Here is a 20,015-nt window from a genome sequence, read left to right as displayed (position 1 = left end):
AACAAGTGATATGAATTGAGTGAAGGGGTATGTGCCGTGATGGACTGGTGTATAAATAGGCTATAATAGGCTAGCTCACAAGTGGAAGCAGAAGCCTATAAAATAGTGTGACACTGATGGCGTTGGGATTAGTGCTTTAGTCAAAGTAGATTTTATGTTTTCACCGCAAGTACGGCCGTTAAATGTTAAACAGGCTTTTACAAGCACAGGAGAAAGTTTTTTTTTAACCATTTCAAGGGAAAATTTGTTTTTCTGTTGTAGATAGTTTTGTATTGGTCTATACTGAATAATGGTAATGCACAACCTGTATGCAGAATACGAACAAAACAGGTTGTTGCATTTGTTCTCTTGTTTGAGAATTTTTAATAAAAATGTTGGTGGGTGGGGAAGCACCTCAGCCCTATACTCTCTTTGCTGTTCCCATCCACAAAACAAAATTATCTGTCGTGTCTACTTGGGGAGATCATGGATACATGGTCTGTTAGGGATACTTGAATAGAGTATTAGCAAACTGGAAGATGTGGGAAGTCACTCCTAAATACAGACAATTCAATTTAACTGTTGCTGGTTCATTTTTGCCTTACTGTAATGGTTTAGCATCTGTTTTATATAATACCAGCTGTTGCTAGCGGCTTCACCCACAATGAAATTGCTTCTGCCAACATTTTTGTTTATTTGAGGTGTTCTAGTTGTATTGCTTTGCATAGGGGCGCTGTCGAGGGAGTGGCCCACATGACCAGCAGCGATATACAGACTGGTGGCAGAGCACCTTGACCCACCACTCACACCAATGTCACTGTGTGCCCTGTGCACAGACTGCTATGTAGCCTCTCCTATTCACCCACCACTCACACCAATGTTACTGTGTGCCCTATGCACAGACTACTATGTAGCCTATCCCATTCACCCACCACTCACACCAATGTCACTGTGTGCCCTGTGCACAGACTGCTATGTAGCCTCTCCTATTCACCCACCACTCACACCAATGTCACTGTGTGCCCTGTGCACAGACTGCTATGTAGCCTATCCTATTCACCCACCACTCACACCAATGTCACTGTATGCCCTGTGCACATACTGCTATGTAGCCTATCCTATTCACCCACCACTCACACCAATGTCACTGTGTGCCCTGTGCACAGACTGCTATGTAGCCTATCCTATTCACCCACCACTCACACCAATGTCACTGTGTGCCCTGTGCACAGACTGCTATATAACCTATCCTATTCACCCACCACTCACACCAATGTCACTGTGTGCCCTGTGCACAGACTGCTATGTAGCCTATCCTATTCACCCACCACTCACACCTATGTCACTGTGTGCCCTGTGCACAGACTGATATGTAGCCTATCCTATTCACCCACCACTCACACCATTGTCACTGTGTGCCCTGTGCTCAGACTGCTATGTAGCCTCTCCTATTCACCCACCACTCACACCAATGTCACTGTGTGCCCTGTGCACAGACTGCTATGCATCCTATCCTATTCACCCACCATTCACACCAATGACACTGTGTGCCCTGTGCACAGACTGCTATGTAGCCTATCCTATTCACCCACCACTCACACCAATGTCACTGTGTGCCCTGTGCACAGACTGCTATGTAGCCTATCCTATTCACCCACCACTCAAACCTGTCACTGTGTGCCCTGTGCACAGACTGCTATGTAGCCTATCCTATTCACCCACCACTCACACCAATGACACTGTGTGCCCTGTGCACAGACTGCTATGTAGCCTATTCTATTCACCCACCACTCACACCAATGTCACTGTGTGCCCTGTGCTCAGACTGCTATGTAACCTATCCTATTCACCCACCACTCACACCAATGTCACTGTGTGCCCTCTGCACAGACTGCTATGTAGCCTATCCTATTCACCCACCACTCACACCAATGTCACTGTGTGCCCTGTGCACAGACTGGTATGTAGCCTATCCTATTCATATGACTGCAGGCCCAAAGCACCTCTCCCCCCACCCCTTACCGGCCATGCCCATGGTGCCACACCTATGTCTTGCATTGATGTCAATACATTTTGTTTTTGCTATTGCTCAGCTTTTAAACCTTCTATCGGATGAGGTGTTGTCATGTGTGCAAACCACCTATCATACTAAGATAAAATAAAGACACTGAGACGTGGATTTGGCAGATAACTTGATGGCGATTTATTGGAGCAATAATAATTATTATTTATTTATTATTTATTTAAGGATGTATGGTGGCAAAGAAAGGACGGACAGAAATCAGCCAGATCTGCTATGCCCACACACAAACAACAAAAGGCATAGCAGGCGTAGATCGCCCAGAGTGCATACATATAACCATGTAAATCATGTCAACAACAAAAGGTAACGCTCACCCCCATCTTGACTTCCCACCCGTTTAGGTGGTGATACTGCCCCCCGTTAGGTTGGTACAGCCAACTACCAGTCAACGAAGGTAGCGCCCTTAAATCATAATTGCACCCTGACTGGCGACCTGCCGTTCTTTCCCGCCACCCAAAACCAAACCCACCACATACAAAATTTATAGGGGAGGGAGGGTGGGGAATCTGGAACAAAGAGGCTTTGGCCCACACTTTTAGCCGACTATATAATGTTCCTGTTACAAACCCGCCCCTGCTTGCCATAGGCTAACTCCCACAAGTAATTTGCATACATGCCTGCCCCCATCCTAGAGGTTTAAAACACCTCTTTTCTTATGCAATCTTTCGGTTTCTCATCTTGACGGATGGAGATGAATCAAAATGCAGGTTATTTCTAGGAGTTTCCACTACAAAATGATGCAGATACATGAACATCAGTTCAGTATTTTTGCCCCAACCTGAAACAACCAAACAGACACAACGTTCTTATAATATTAGTACTGGTAGTATAGATATTTCCTTTATCTTGAAATTGCCTACACAGAGCATATAAAGAGACAATATTTAAGCACATAAGTGTCGTTTTAAAGAGCAATTCATAGCCGGATATTCTATAAAATCACTGGTAAAAATAATAAATCATGAATTACTTTGAAATAATGACTAGTAACTTCTATTTCTATTGTTTCTATTGTATTGTTCATCATTTTCATATGGATGTTATACACCAATGTAACAATAAATTATTATTATTATTGTTATTATTATTATGAGCCATAAGTGCGGTTTGGGGAAATCACAGGCATCTTTTTCTTGCGCGGTTTGCAAACAGAAAAGTCACAGTCGCTGGAAAACCTCTATTTTGCAAAGCGTCACATTACACATCGCCTTCCCAATATATCACATGTTTAGATTACAAATCATTAGATTGTAGGAGCTGCAGTTTGCTTACCTGTGAAAACACTCAATAAAAATTGGATAAACTGAAAATACGTCAAGGGGGAGAATATCAGTATAACAGTTTATGCCACTGCCCGGTCTGTCCCAAGTGTCTGGAAATACATCTGAGGGCCTGATTCAGCAAGCAATGCACAGGAGAGAACGCACACACTTGGCCGATGGTTTAGTACTGCGCATGAACTAGCCAATGCGGTCGGGTAAGCGTACGCAGACTACACGCAGTGTGCACGCAGACTCCTTCCGATATTGATTGACAGGAAGTGCCGTTTGTGGGTGGTGACGGGGGTTGGTTGGGCGAAGGCAGGCATGTCTGTGCGTTGGGACGCCGTTTTAGGGGTGTGCATAATTAAGGTAGTGCAGCGGCATACGCAGCCATACCGTAAGCTGTACACAGGAAGCGGCCAAAATTCTGCAGCAGGTCAGATCACCCACTAATATGCAAATGGGTCTGATGGTTCTGGATTTTATGCTATCTTGCGTACTGATCAGGCTTTGAGTAAAGGGAGATGAGTGGTTTAATATGGGGCTGGGCGTCTGTACCTTGTGCTGCTGTCTCCGTGCATATGTATTGATTAGCATATTCTTGCAGCGGACGGGTGCGTGCGTCTGCTAGCATGCGTTCGTTGCTAAATCAGGCCCTGAATTCGAACCAGTCTGATCTCCTGACAATGGTAATTTATTAATCACTTTATTATTGGGCTACAAATTTCTTATAACATCAACACTTGGGGAGGGATGTACTAAAGGCTAAAATGCGGTAAAACCCCTGAAAATGCAGTTTTCTGGGGTTTTACCACATTCCCCAAATGTACCACAATGCGATGCTTTCCGGTGTCTTGTCTCGATGGGTGACACCAGGGCCATATCTAGGGTGGTTGGGCTGGTGTCACTGCACAGAGCACAACAGCCTTGAGGCCGCCCGCCGCTATTTCTAATTGGTGGGCGCCCGCTGCTATAATCATGAATGGTGCGGTGCGCAGCGCCCGGCTCTTCCACTGAAGGGGCATGTCACTCATGCACCCTTGTCTCCGCCTCCCTCCTGACCCGGTCCCACTGCACACTGCCTCTTGTGACAGCGCTCCCACAGTTCCTAGGGTGAGGAGCTGTTGGTGAGTCGCACGTCAGGGGTACAATACGATCGGGGGCGGCAGAGGTGGCGCGGTGACCATCAGAAAGCTCTGTCTGCAGCAAATCCTATACAGACAATGACAGGTCCGGCAGCAACGGCAGCGGCCAACACCAGCAGGTCCCGAGCAGGTGTGTGTCAGTGGGGAGAGCGTTTGATCCCTGGGGTGCTACTTTGTAATATAATGTGAATAACAAACACTAATCTGCGGTGTAATGTGAATAACAAACACTACTGTGCGGTATAATGTGAATAACAAACACTACTGTGCGGTGTAATGTGAATAACAAACACTACTGTGCGATATAATGTAAATAAAAAACACTACTGTGTGGTATAATGTGAATAAAAAACTCTACTGTGCTGTATAATGTGAATAAAAAACACTACTATGCAATATAATGTGAACAAAAAACACTACTGTGCGGCTTAATGTGAATAACAAACACTACTGTGCGATATAATGTAAATAAAAACAGTACTGTGTGGTATAATGTGAATAACAAACACTACTGTGCGATATATTGTGAATAAAAAACACTACTGTGCGATATAATGTGAATAAAAAACACTACTGTGTGGTATAATGTGAACAAAAAACACTACTGTGCGGTGTAATGTGAATAACAAATACTACTGTGCGATATAATGTAAATAAAAAACACTACTGTGTGGTATAATGTGAATAAAAAACACTACTGTGCAATATAATTTGAATAACAAACACTACTGTGCGATATAATGTGAATAAAAAACACTACTGTGCAGCTTTATGTGAATAACAAACACTACTGTGCGATATATTGTGAATAAAAAACACTACTGTGCGATATATTGTGAATAAAAAACACTACTGTGTGGTATAATATGAATAAAAAACACTACTGTGCGGCTTAATGTGAATAAAAAACACTACTGTGCAATATAATGTGAATAAAAAACACTACTGTGCAATATAATGTGAATAACAAACACTACTGTGCGATATAATGTGAATTAAAAACACTACTGTGAGATATAATGTGAATAAAAAACACTACTGTACAGATTAATGTGAATAACAAACACTACTGTGCAGTATAATGTGAATAACAAACACTACTGTACGATATAATGTAAATAAAAAACACTACTATGCGATATAATGTGAATAAAAAACACCACTGTGCGATATAATGTGAATAACAAACATTACTGTGCAATACAATGTGAATAAAAAACACTACTGTGCGATATAATGTGAATAACAAACACTACTGTGCGATATAATGTGAATAAAAAACACTACTATGCAGATTAATGTGAATAACAAACACTACTGTGCAGTACAATGTGAATAACAAACACTACTGTGCGATATAATGTGAATAACAAACACTACTGTGCAATATAATGTGAATAAAAAACACTACTGTGCAGTATAATGTGAATAACAAACACTACTGTGCGATATAATGTGAATAAAAAACACTACTGTGCAGTATAATGTGAATAACAAACACTACTGTGCGATATAATGTGAATAAAAAACACTACTGTGCGGTAAAACGTGAATAAAGAACACTACTATGCGATATAATGTGAATAACAAACACTACTGTGCAGTATAATGTGAATAAAAAACACTACTGTGCAGTATAATGTGAATAACAAACACTACTGTGCGATATAATGTGAATAAAAAACACTACTGTGCGAAATAATATGAATAAAAAACACTACTGTGCGATATAATGTAAATAAAAAAAAAGTACTGTGTGGTATAATGTGAATAAAAGACACTACTGTGCGGCTTCATGTGAATAAAAAACACTACTGTGCGATATAATGTGAATAACAAACACTACTGTGCAATATAATGTGAATAAAAAACACTACTGTGCGATATAATGTGAATAAAAAACACTACTGTGCTATATAATGTGAATAAAAGACACTACTGTGCAATATAATGTGAATAAAAAACACTACTGTGCAATATGATGTGAATAACAAACACTACTGTGCGATATAATGTGAATAAAAAACACTACTGTGCGATATAATGTGAATAAAAAACACTACTGTGCTATATAATGTGAATAAAAGACACTACTGTGCGATATAATGTGAATAAAAAATACTACTGTGCGGGGTAATGTGAATTACAAACACTACTGTGTGGCTTAATGAGCATAAAAAACACTACTGTGCGGCTTTATGTGAATAACAAACAGTACTGTGCGATATAATGTAAATAAAAAACACTACTGTGCGATATAATGTGAATAAAAACCACTACTGTGCGGTGTAATGTGAATAAAAAACACTACTGTGCGATATAATGTGAATAAAAAAGACTACTGTGCGGCTTAATGTGAATAAAAAACACTACTGTGCAGTATAATGTGAATATAAAACACTACTGTGCAGTATAATGTGAATAAAAAACACTACTGTGCAGTATAATGTGAATAACAAACACTACTGTGCGATATAATGTGAATAAAAAACACTACTGTGCGGTATAATGTGAATAAAAAACACTACTATGCGATATAATGTGAATAACAAACACTACTGTGCAGTATAATGTGAATAAAAAACACTACTGTGCAGTATAATGTGAATAACAAACACTACTGTGCGATATAATGTGAATAAAAAACACTACTGTGCGATATAATGTGAACAAACACTACTGTGCAGTATAATGTGAATAAAAAACACTACTGTGCAGTATAATGTGAATAACAAACACTACTGTGCGATATAATGTGAATAAAAAACACTACTGTGCGATATAATGTGAATAAAAAACACTACTATGCGATATAATGTGAATAAAAAACACTACTGTGCGATATAATGTAAATAAAAAACAGTACTGTGTGGTATAATGTGAATAAAAGACACTACTGTGCGGCTTACTGTGAATAAAAAACACTACTGTGTGATTTAATGTGAATAACAAACACTACTGTGCAATATAATGTGAATAAAAAACACTACTGTGCAGTATAATGTGAATAAAAAACATTACTGTGCAGTATAATGTGAATAACAAACACTACTGTGAGATATAATGTGAATAAAAAACACTACTGTGCGGCTTAATGTGAATAACAAACACTACTGTGCGATATAATGTGAATAAAAAATACTACTGTGCAGTATAATGTGAACAACAAACACTACTGTGCGATATAATGTGAATAACAAACACTACTGTGCGATATAAAGTGAATAAAAAACACTACTGTCCGATATAATGTGAATAAAAAACACTACTGTGCGATATAATGTGAATAAAAAACACTACTGTGCAGCTTTATGTGAATAACAAACACTACTGTGCGATATAATGTGAATAAAAAACACTACCATGTGGTATAATGTGAATAACAAACACTACTGTGCGATACAATGTGAATAAAAAATACTACTGTGCGGGGTAATGTGAATTACAAACACTACTGTGTGGCTTAATGTGCATAAAAAACACTACTGTGCGGCTTTATGTGAATAACAAACAGTACTGTGCGATATAATGTAAATAAAAAACACTACTGTGCGAAATAATGTGAATAAAAAACACTACTGTGCGGTGTAATGTGAATAAAAAACACTACCGTGCGATATAATGTGAATAAAAAACACTACTGTGCGGCTTAATGTGAATAAAAAACACTTCTGTGCAGTATAATGTGAATAAAAAACACTACTGTGCGATATAATGTGAATAAAAAACACTACTGTGCGGTGTAAAGTAAATAAAAAACACTACTGTGCTGTATAATGTGAATATGAAAACACTACTGTGTGGTGTAATGTGAATAAAAAACACTACTGTGCGATATAATGTGAATAAAAAACACTACTGTGCGGTATAATGTGAATAAAAAACACTACTGTGCGATATAATGTGAATAAAAAACACTACTGTGTGGTATAATGTGAATAAAAAAACACTACTGTGCGGTGTAATGTGAATAAAAAAACACTACTGTTCGGTATAATGTGAATAAAAAAACACTACTCTTCGGTATAATGTGAATAAAAAAACACTACTGTTCGGTATAATGTGTTATGAATAAAAAAACACTACTGTTCGGTATAATGTGAATAAAAGACACTACTGTGCGGCTTCATGTGAATAAAAAACACTACTGTGCGATATAATGTGAATAACAAACACTACTGTGCAATATAATGTGAATAACAAACACTACTGTGCGATATAATGTGAATAAAAAACACTACTGTGCGATATAATGTGAATAACAAACACTACTGTGCAATATAATGGGAATAAAAAACACTACTGTGCAATATAAAGTGAATAAAAACCACTACTGTGCTGTGTATTGTGAATAAAAAACACTACTGTGCGATATAATGTGAATAAAAAACACTACTGTGCGGCTTAATGTGAATAAAAAACACTACTGTGCAGTATAATGTGAATAAAAAACACTACTGTGAAGTATAATGTAAATAAAAAACACTACTGTGCAGTATAATGTGAATAACAAACACTACTGTGCGATATAATGTGAATAAAAAACACTACTGTGCGGTATAATGTGAATAAAAAACACTACTATGCGATATAATGTGAATAACAAACACTACTGTGCAGTATAATGTGAATAAAAAACACTACAGTGCAGTATAATTGTGAATAACAAACACTACTGTGCGATATAATGTGAATAAAAAACACTACTGTGCGATATAATGTGAATAAACAACACTACTATGCGATATAATGTGAATAAAAAACACTACTGTGCGATATAATGTAAATAAAAAACAGTACTGTGTGGTATAATGTGAATAAAAGACACTACTGTGCGGCTTACTGTGAATAAAAAACACTACTGTGCGATTTAATGTGAATAACAAACAATACTGTGCAATATAATGTGAATAAAAAACACTACTTTGGAGTATAATGTGAATAAAAAACACTACTGTACGGTATAATGTGAATAAAAAACACTACTGTGCAGTATAATGTGAATAAAAAACACTACTTTGCAGTATAATGTGAATAACAAACACTACTGTGCGATATAATGTGAATAAAAAACACTACTGTGCGATATAATGTGAATAAAAAACACTACTGTGCTATATAATGTGAATAAAAGACACTACTGTGCGATATAATGTGAATAAAAAATACTACTGTGCGGGGTAATGTGAATTACAAACACTACTGTGTGGCTTAATGAGCATAAAAAACACTACTGTGCGGCTTTATGTGAATAACAAACAGTACTGTGCGATATAATGTAAATAAAAAACACTACTGTGCGATATAATGTGAATAAAAACCACTACTGTGCGGTGTAATGTGAATAAAAAACACTACTGTGCGATATAATGTGAATAAAAAAGACTACTGTGCGGCTTAATGTGAATAAAAAACACTACTGTGCAGTATAATGTGAATATAAAACACTACTGTGCAGTATAATGTGAATAAAAAACACTACTGTGCAGTATAATGTGAATAACAAACACTACTGTGCGATATAATGTGAATAAAAAACACTACTGTGCGGTATAATGTGAATAAAAAACACTACTATGCGATATAATGTGAATAACAAACACTACTGTGCAGTATAATGTGAATAAAAAACACTACTGTGCAGTATAATGTGAATAACAAACACTACTGTGCGATATAATGTGAATAAAAAACACTACTGTGCGATATAATGTGAACAAACACTACTGTGCAGTATAATGTGAATAAAAAACACTACTGTGCAGTATAATGTGAATAACAAACACTACTGTGCGATATAATGTGAATAAAAAACACTACTGTGCGATATAATGTGAATAAAAAACACTACTATGCGATATAATGTGAATAAAAAACACTACTGTGCGATATAATGTAAATAAAAAACAGTACTGTGTGGTATAATGTGAATAAAAGACACTACTGTGCGGCTTACTGTGAATAAAAAACACTACTGTGTGATTTAATGTGAATAACAAACACTACTGTGCAATATAATGTGAATAAAAAACACTACTGTGCAGTATAATGTGAATAAAAAACATTACTGTGCAGTATAATGTGAATAACAAACACTACTGTGAGATATAATGTGAATAAAAAACACTACTGTGCGGCTTAATGTGAATAACAAACACTACTGTGCGATATAATGTGAATAAAAAATACTACTGTGCAGTATAATGTGAACAACAAACACTACTGTGCGATATAATGTGAATAACAAACACTACTGTGCGATATAAAGTGAATAAAAAACACTACTGTCCGATATAATGTGAATAAAAAACACTACTGTGCGATATAATGTGAATAAAAAACACTACTGTGCAGCTTTATGTGAATAACAAACACTACTGTGCGATATAATGTGAATAAAAAACACTACCATGTGGTATAATGTGAATAACAAACACTACTGTGCGATACAATGTGAATAAAAAATACTACTGTGCGGGGTAATGTGAATTACAAACACTACTGTGTGGCTTAATGTGCATAAAAAACACTACTGTGCGGCTTTATGTGAATAACAAACAGTACTGTGCGATATAATGTAAATAAAAAACACTACTGTGCGAAATAATGTGAATAAAAAACACTACTGTGCGGTGTAATGTGAATAAAAAACACTACCGTGCGATATAATGTGAATAAAAAACACTACTGTGCGGCTTAATGTGAATAAAAAACACTTCTGTGCAGTATAATGTGAATAAAAAACACTACTGTGCGATATAATGTGAATAAAAAACACTACTGTGCGGTGTAAAGTAAATAAAAAACACTACTGTGCTGTATAATGTGAATATGAAAACACTACTGTGTGGTGTAATGTGAATAAAAAACACTACTGTGCGATATAATGTGAATAAAAAACACTACTGTGCGGTATAATGTGAATAAAAAACACTACTGTGCGATATAATGTGAATAAAAAACACTACTGTGTGGTATAATGTGAATAAAAAAACACTACTGTGCGGTGTAATGTGAATAAAAAAACACTACTGTTCGGTATAATGTGAATAAAAAAACACTACTCTTCGGTATAATGTGAATAAAAAAACACTACTGTTCGGTATAATGTGTTATGAATAAAAAAACACTACTGTTCGGTATAATGTGAATAAAAGACACTACTGTGCGGCTTCATGTGAATAAAAAACACTACTGTGCGATATAATGTGAATAACAAACACTACTGTGCAATATAATGTGAATAACAAACACTACTGTGCGATATAATGTGAATAAAAAACACTACTGTGCGATATAATGTGAATAACAAACACTACTGTGCAATATAATGGGAATAAAAAACACTACTGTGCAATATAAAGTGAATAAAAACCACTACTGTGCTGTGTATTGTGAATAAAAAACACTACTGTGCGATATAATGTGAATAAAAAACACTACTGTGCGGCTTAATGTGAATAAAAAACACTACTGTGCAGTATAATGTGAATAAAAAACACTACTGTGAAGTATAATGTAAATAAAAAACACTACTGTGCAGTATAATGTGAATAACAAACACTACTGTGCGATATAATGTGAATAAAAAACACTACTGTGCGGTATAATGTGAATAAAAAACACTACTATGCGATATAATGTGAATAACAAACACTACTGTGCAGTATAATGTGAATAAAAAACACTACAGTGCAGTATAATTGTGAATAACAAACACTACTGTGCGATATAATGTGAATAAAAAACACTACTGTGCGATATAATGTGAATAAACAACACTACTATGCGATATAATGTGAATAAAAAACACTACTGTGCGATATAATGTAAATAAAAAACAGTACTGTGTGGTATAATGTGAATAAAAGACACTACTGTGCGGCTTACTGTGAATAAAAAACACTACTGTGCGATTTAATGTGAATAACAAACAATACTGTGCAATATAATGTGAATAAAAAACACTACTTTGGAGTATAATGTGAATAAAAAACACTACTGTACGGTATAATGTGAATAAAAAACACTACTGTGCAGTATAATGTGAATAAAAAACACTACTTTGCAGTATAATGTGAATAACAAACACTACTGTGCGATATAATGTGAATAAAAAACACTACTGTGCGATATAATGTGAATAAAAAATACTACTGTGCAGTATAATGTGAATAACAAACACTACTGTGCGATATAATGTGAATAACAAACACTACTGTGCGATATAATGTGAATAAAAAACACTACTGTGCGATATAATGTGAATAAAAAACACTACTGTGCGATATAATGTGAATAAAAAACACTACTGTGCAGCTTTTTGTGAATAACAAACACTACTGTGCGATATAATGTGAATAAAAATCACTACTGTGCGATATAATGTGAATAAAAAATACTACTGTGCGGGGTAATGTGATTTACAAACACTACTGTGTGGCTTATTGTACATAAAAAACACTACTGTGCGGCTTTATGTGAATAACAAACAGTACTGTGCGATATAATGTAAATAAAAAACACTACTGTGCGATATAATGTGAATAAAAAACACTACTGTGCGGTGTAATGTGAATAAAAAACACTACCGTGCGATATAATGGGAATAAAAAACACTACTGTGCGGCTTAATGTGAATAAAAAACACTTCAGTGCAGTATAATGTGAATAAAAAACACTACTGTGCGATATAATGTGAATAAAAAACACTACTGTGCGGTGTAATGTAAATAAAAAACACTACTGTCCTGTATAATGTGAATAAAAAACCGTACTGTGCGGTATAATGTGAATAAAAAACACTACTGTGCGATATAATGTGAATAAAAAACACTACTGTGCTGTATAATGTGAATAAGAAAACACTACTGTGTGGTGTAATGTGAATAAAAAACACTACTGTGCGGTATAATGTGAATAAAACTCACTACTGTGCGGCTTCATGTGAATAAAAAACACTACTGTGCGATATAATGTGAATAACAAACACTACTGTGCAATATAATGTGAATAAAAAACACTACTGTGCGATATAATGTGAATAAAAAACACTACTGTGCTATATAATGTGAATAAAAGACACTACTGTGCAATATAATGTGAATAAAAAACACTACTGTGCAATATGATGTGAATAACAAACACTACTGTGCGATATAATGTGAATAAAAAACACTACTGTGCGATATAATGTGAATAAAAAACACTACTGTGCTATATAATGTGAATAAAAGACACTACTGTGCGATATAATGTGAATAAAAAATACTACTGTGCGGGGTAATGTGAATTACAAACACTACTGTGTGGCTTAATGAGCATAAAAAACACTACTGTGCGGCTTTATGTGAATAACAAACAGTACTGTGCGATATAATGTAAATAAAAAACACTACTGTGCGATATAATGTGAATAAAAACCACTACTGTGCGGTGTAATGTGAATAAAAAACACTACTGTGCGATATAATGTGAATAAAAAAGACTACTGTGCGGCTTAATGTGAATAAAAAACACTACTGTGCAGTATAATGTGAATATAAAACACTACTGTGCAGTATAATGTGAATAAAAAACACTACTGTGCAGTATAATGTGAATAACAAACACTACTGTGCGATATAATGTGAATAAAAAACACTACTGTGCGGTATAATGTGAATAAAAAACACTACTATGCGATATAATGTGAATAACAAACACTACTGTGCAGTATAATGTGAATAAAAAACACTACTGTGCAGTATAATGTGAATAACAAACACTACTGTGCGATATAATGTGAATAAAAAACACTACTGTGCGATATAATGTGAACAAACACTACTGTGCAGTATAATGTGAATAAAAAACACTACTGTGCAGTATAATGTGAATAACAAACACTACTGTGCGATATAATGTGAATAAAAAACACTACTGTGCGATATAATGTGAATAAAAAACACTACTATGCGATATAATGTGAATAAAAAACACTACTGTGCGATATAATGTAAATAAAAAACAGTACTGTGTGGTATAATGTGAATAAAAGACACTACTGTGCGGCTTACTGTGAATAAAAAACACTACTGTGTGATTTAATGTGAATAACAAACACTACTGTGCAATATAATGTGAATAAAAAACACTACTGTGCAGTATAATGTGAATAAAAAACACTACTGTGCGGTATAATGTGAATAAAAAACACTACTGTGCAGTATAATGTGAATAAAAAACATTACTGTGCAGTATAATGTGAATAACAAACACTACTGTGAGATATAATGTGAATAAAAAACACTACTGTGCGGCTTAATGTGAATAACAAACACTACTGTGCGATATAATGTGAATAAAAAATACTACTGTGCAGTATAATGTGAACAACAAACACTACTGTGCGATATAATGTGAATAACAAACACTACTGTGCGATATAAAGTGAATAAAAAACACTACTGTCCGATATAATGTGAATAAAAAACACTACTGTGCGATATAATGTGAATAAAAAACACTACTGTGCAGCTTTATGTGAATAACAAACACTACTGTGCGATATAATGTGAATAAAAAACACTACCATGTGGTATAATGTGAATAACAAACACTACTGTGCGATACAATGTGAATAAAAAATACTACTGTGCGGGGTAATGTGAATTACAAACACTACTGTGTGGCTTAATGTGCATAAAAAACACTACTGTGCGGCTTTATGTGAATAACAAACAGTACTGTGCGATATAATGTAAATAAAAAACACTACTGTGCGAAATAATGTGAATAAAAAACACTACTGTGCGGTGTAATGTGAATAAAAAACACTACCGTGCGATATAATGTGAATAAAAAACACTACTGTGCGGCTTATTGTGAATAAAAAACACTTCTGTGCAGTATAATGTGAATAAAAAACACTACTGTGCGATATAATGTGAATAAAAAACACTACTGTGCGGTGTAAAGTAAATAAAAAACACTACTGTGCTGTATAATGTGAATATGAAAACACTACTGTGTGGTGTAATGTGAATAAAAACACTACTGTGCGATATAATGTGAATAAAAAACACTACTGTGCGGTATAATGTGAATAAAAAACACTACTGTGCGATATAATGTGAATAAAAAACACTACTGTGTGGTATAATGTGAATAAAAAAACACTACTGTGCGGTGTAATGTGAATAAAAAAACACTACTGTTCGGTATAATGTGAATAAAAAAACACTACTGTTCGGTATAATGTGAATAAAAAAACACTACTGTTCGGTATAATGTGTTGTGAATAAAAAAACACTACTGTTCGGTATAATGTGAATAAAAGACACTACTGTGCGGCTTCATGTGAATAAAAAACACTACTGTGCGATATAATGGGAATAACAAACACTACTGTGCAATATAATGTGAATAACAAACACTACTGTGCGATATAATGTGAATAAAAAACACTACTGTGCGATATAATGTGAATAACAAACACTACTGTGCAATATAATGGGAATAAAAAACACTACTGTGCAATATAAAGTAAATAAAAACCACTACTGTGCGGTGTAATGTGAATAAAAAACACTACTGTGCGATATAATGTGAATAAAAAACACTACTGTGCGGCTTAATGTGAATAAAAAACACTACTGTGCAGTATAATGTGAATATAAAACACTACTGTGAAGTATAATGTAAATAAAAAACACTACTGTGCAGTATAATGTGAATAACAAACACTACTGTGCGATATAATGTGAATAATAAACACTACTGTGCGGTATAATGTGAATAAAAAACACTACTATGCGATATAATGTGAATAACAAACACTACTGTGCAGTATAATGTGAATAAAAAACACTACAGTGCAGTATAATGTGAATAACAAACACTACTGTGCGATATAATGTGAATAAAAAACACTACTGTGCGATATAATGTGAATAAAAAACACTACTATGCGATATAATGTGAATAAAAAACACTACTGTGCGATATAATGTAAATAAAAAACAGTACTGTGTGGTATAATGTGAATAAAAGACACTACTGTGCGGCTTACTGTGAATAAAAAACACTACTGTGCGATTTAATGTGAATAACAAACAATACTGTGCAATATAATGTGAATAAAAAACACTACTGTGGAGTATAATGTGAATAAAAAACACTACTGTACGGTATAATGTGAATAAAAAACACTACTGTGCAGTATAATGTGAATAAAAAACACTACTTTGCAGTATAATGTGAATAACAAACACTACTGTGCGATATAATGTGAATAAAAAACACTACTGTGCGGCTTAATGTGAATAACAAACACTACTGTGCGATATAATGTGAATAAAATATACTACTGTGCAGTATAATGTGAATAACAAACACTACTGTGCGATATAATGTGAATAACAAACACTACTGTGTGATATAATGTGAATAAAAAACACTACTGTGCGATATAATGTGAATAAAAAACACTACTGTGCGATATAATGTGAATAAAAAACACTACTGTGCAGCTTTTTGTGAATAACAAACACTACTGTGCGATATAATGTGAATAAAAATCACTACTGTGCGATATAATGTGAATAAAAAATACTACTGTGTGGGGTAATGTGAATTACAAACACTACTGTGTGGCTTATTGTGCATAAAAAACACTACTGTGCGGCTTTATGTGAATAACAAACAGTACTGTGCGATATAATGTAAATAAAAAACACTACTGTGCTATATAATGTGAATAAAAAACACTACTGTGCGGTGTAATGTGAATAAAAAACACTACCGTGCGATATAATGGGAATAAAAAACACTACTGTGCGGCTTAATGTGAATAAAAAACACTTCAGTGCAGTATAATGTGAATAAAAAACACTACTGTGCGATATAATGTGAATAAAAAACACTACTGTGCGGTGTAATGTAAATAAAAAACACTACTGTCCTGTATAATGTGAATAAAAAAACGTACTGTGCGGTATAATGTGAATAAAAAACACTACTGTGCGATATAATGTGAATAAAAAACACTACTGTGCTGTATAATGTGAATAAGAAAACACTACTGTGTGGTGTAATGTGAATAAAAAACACTACTGTGCGGTATAATGTGAATAAAACTCACTACTGTGCGGCTTCATGTGAATAAAAAACACTACTGTGCGATATAATGTGAATAACAAACACTACTGTGCAATATAATGTGAATAAAAAACACTACTGTGCAATATAATGTGAATAAAAAACACTACTGTGCAATATAATGTGAATAACAAACACTACTGTGCGATATAATGTGAATAAAAAACACTACTGTGCGATATAATGTGAATAAAAAACTCTACTGTGCTATATAATGTGAATAAAAGACACTACTGTGCGATATAATGTGAATAAAAAATACTACTGTGCGGGGTAATGTGAATTACAAACTCTTCTGTGTGGCTTAATGTGCATAAAAAACACTACTGTGCGGCTTTATGTGAATAACAAACAGTACTGTGCGATATAATGTAAATAAAAAACACTACTGTGCGATATAATGTGAATAAAAACCACTACTGTGCGGTGTAATGTGAATAAAAAAAAACTACTGTGCGATATAATGTGAATAAAAAACACTACTGTGCGGCTTAATGTGAATAAAAAACACTACTGTGCAGTATAATGTGAATAAAAAACACTACTGTGCAGTATAATGTGAATAAAAAACACTACTGTGCAGTATAATGTGAATAACAAACACTACTGTGCGATATAATGTGAATAAAAAACACTACTGTGCGGTATAATGTGAATAAAAAATACTACTATGCGATATAATGTGAATAACAAACACTACTGTGCAGTATAATGTGAATAAAAAACACTACTGTGCAGTATAATGTGAATAACAAACACTACTGTGCGATATAATGTGAATAAAAAACACTACTGTGCGATAAAATGTGAACAAACACTACTGTGCAGTATAATGTGAATAAAAAACACTACTGTGCAGTATAATGTGAAAAACAAACACTACTGTGCGATATAATGTGAATAAAAAACACTACTGTGCGATATAATGTGAATAAAAAACACTAATATGCGATATAATGTGAATAAAAAACACTACTGTGCGATAAAATGTAAATAAAAAACAGTACTGTGTGGTATAATGTGAATAAAAGACACTACTGTGCGGCTTACTGTGAATAAAAAACACTACTGTGCGATTTAATGTGAATAACAAACACTACTGTGCAATATAATGTGAATAAAAAACACTACTGTGCGGTATAATGTGAATAAAAAACACTACTGTGCGGTATATTGTGAATAAAAAACACTACTGTGCAGTATAATGTGAATAAAAAACACTACTGTGCAGTATAATGTGAATAACAAACACTACTGTGTGATATAATGTGAATAACAAACACTACTGTGCGATATAATGTGAATAAAAAACACTACTGTGCAGTATAATGTGAATAACAAACACTACTGTGCGATATAATGTGAATAACAAACACTACTGTGTGATATAATGTGAATAAAAAACACTACTGTGCAATATAATGTGAATAAAAAACACTACTGTGCGGTGTAATGTGAATAAAAAACACTACTGTGCGATATAATGTGAATAAAAAACACTACTGTGCGGCTTAATGTGAATAAAAAACACTACTGTGCAGTATAATGTGAATAAAAAACACTACTGTGCAGTATAATGTGAATAAAAAACACTACTGTGCAGTATAATGTGAATAACAAACACTACTGTGCGATATAATGTGAATAAAAAACACTACTGTGCGGAATAATGTGAATAAAAAACACTACTATGCGATATAATGTGAATAACAAACACTACTGTGCAGTATAATGTGAATAAAAAACACTACTGTGCAGTATAATGTGAATAACAAACACTACTGTGCGATATAATGTGAATAAAAAACACTACTGTGCGATATAATGTGAACAAACACTACTGTGCAGTATAATGTGAATAATAAACACTACTGTGCAGTATAATGTGAATAACAAACACTACTGTGCGATATAATGTGAATAAAAAACAATACTGTGCGATATAATGTTAATAAAAAACACTACTATGCGATATAATGAGAATAAAAAACACTACTGTGCGATATAATGTAAATAAAAAACAGTACTGTGTGGTATAATGTGAATAAAAGACACTACTGTGCGGCTTACTGTGAATAAAAAACACTACTGTGCGATTTAATGTGAATAACAAACACTACTGTGCAATATAATGTGAATAAAAAACACTACTGTGCAGTATAATGTGAATAAAAAACACTACTGTACGGTATAATGTGAATAAAAAACACTACTGTGCAGTATAATGTGAATAAAAAACACTACTTTGCAGTATAATGTGAATAACAAACACTACTGTGCGATATAATGTGAATAAAAAACACTACTGTGCGGCTTAATGTGAATAACAAACACTACTGTGCGATATAATGTGAATAAAATATACTACTGTGCAGTATAATGTGAATAACAAACACTACTGTGCGA

The sequence above is a fragment of the Taudactylus pleione genome, unplaced genomic scaffold, assembly GCF_031769625.1.
Source record: "Taudactylus pleione unplaced genomic scaffold, aTauple2 ptg000135l, whole genome shotgun sequence".
NCBI lineage: Eukaryota > Metazoa > Chordata > Amphibia > Anura > Myobatrachidae > Taudactylus > Taudactylus pleione.
This window is presented reverse-complemented; position numbering follows the sequence as displayed.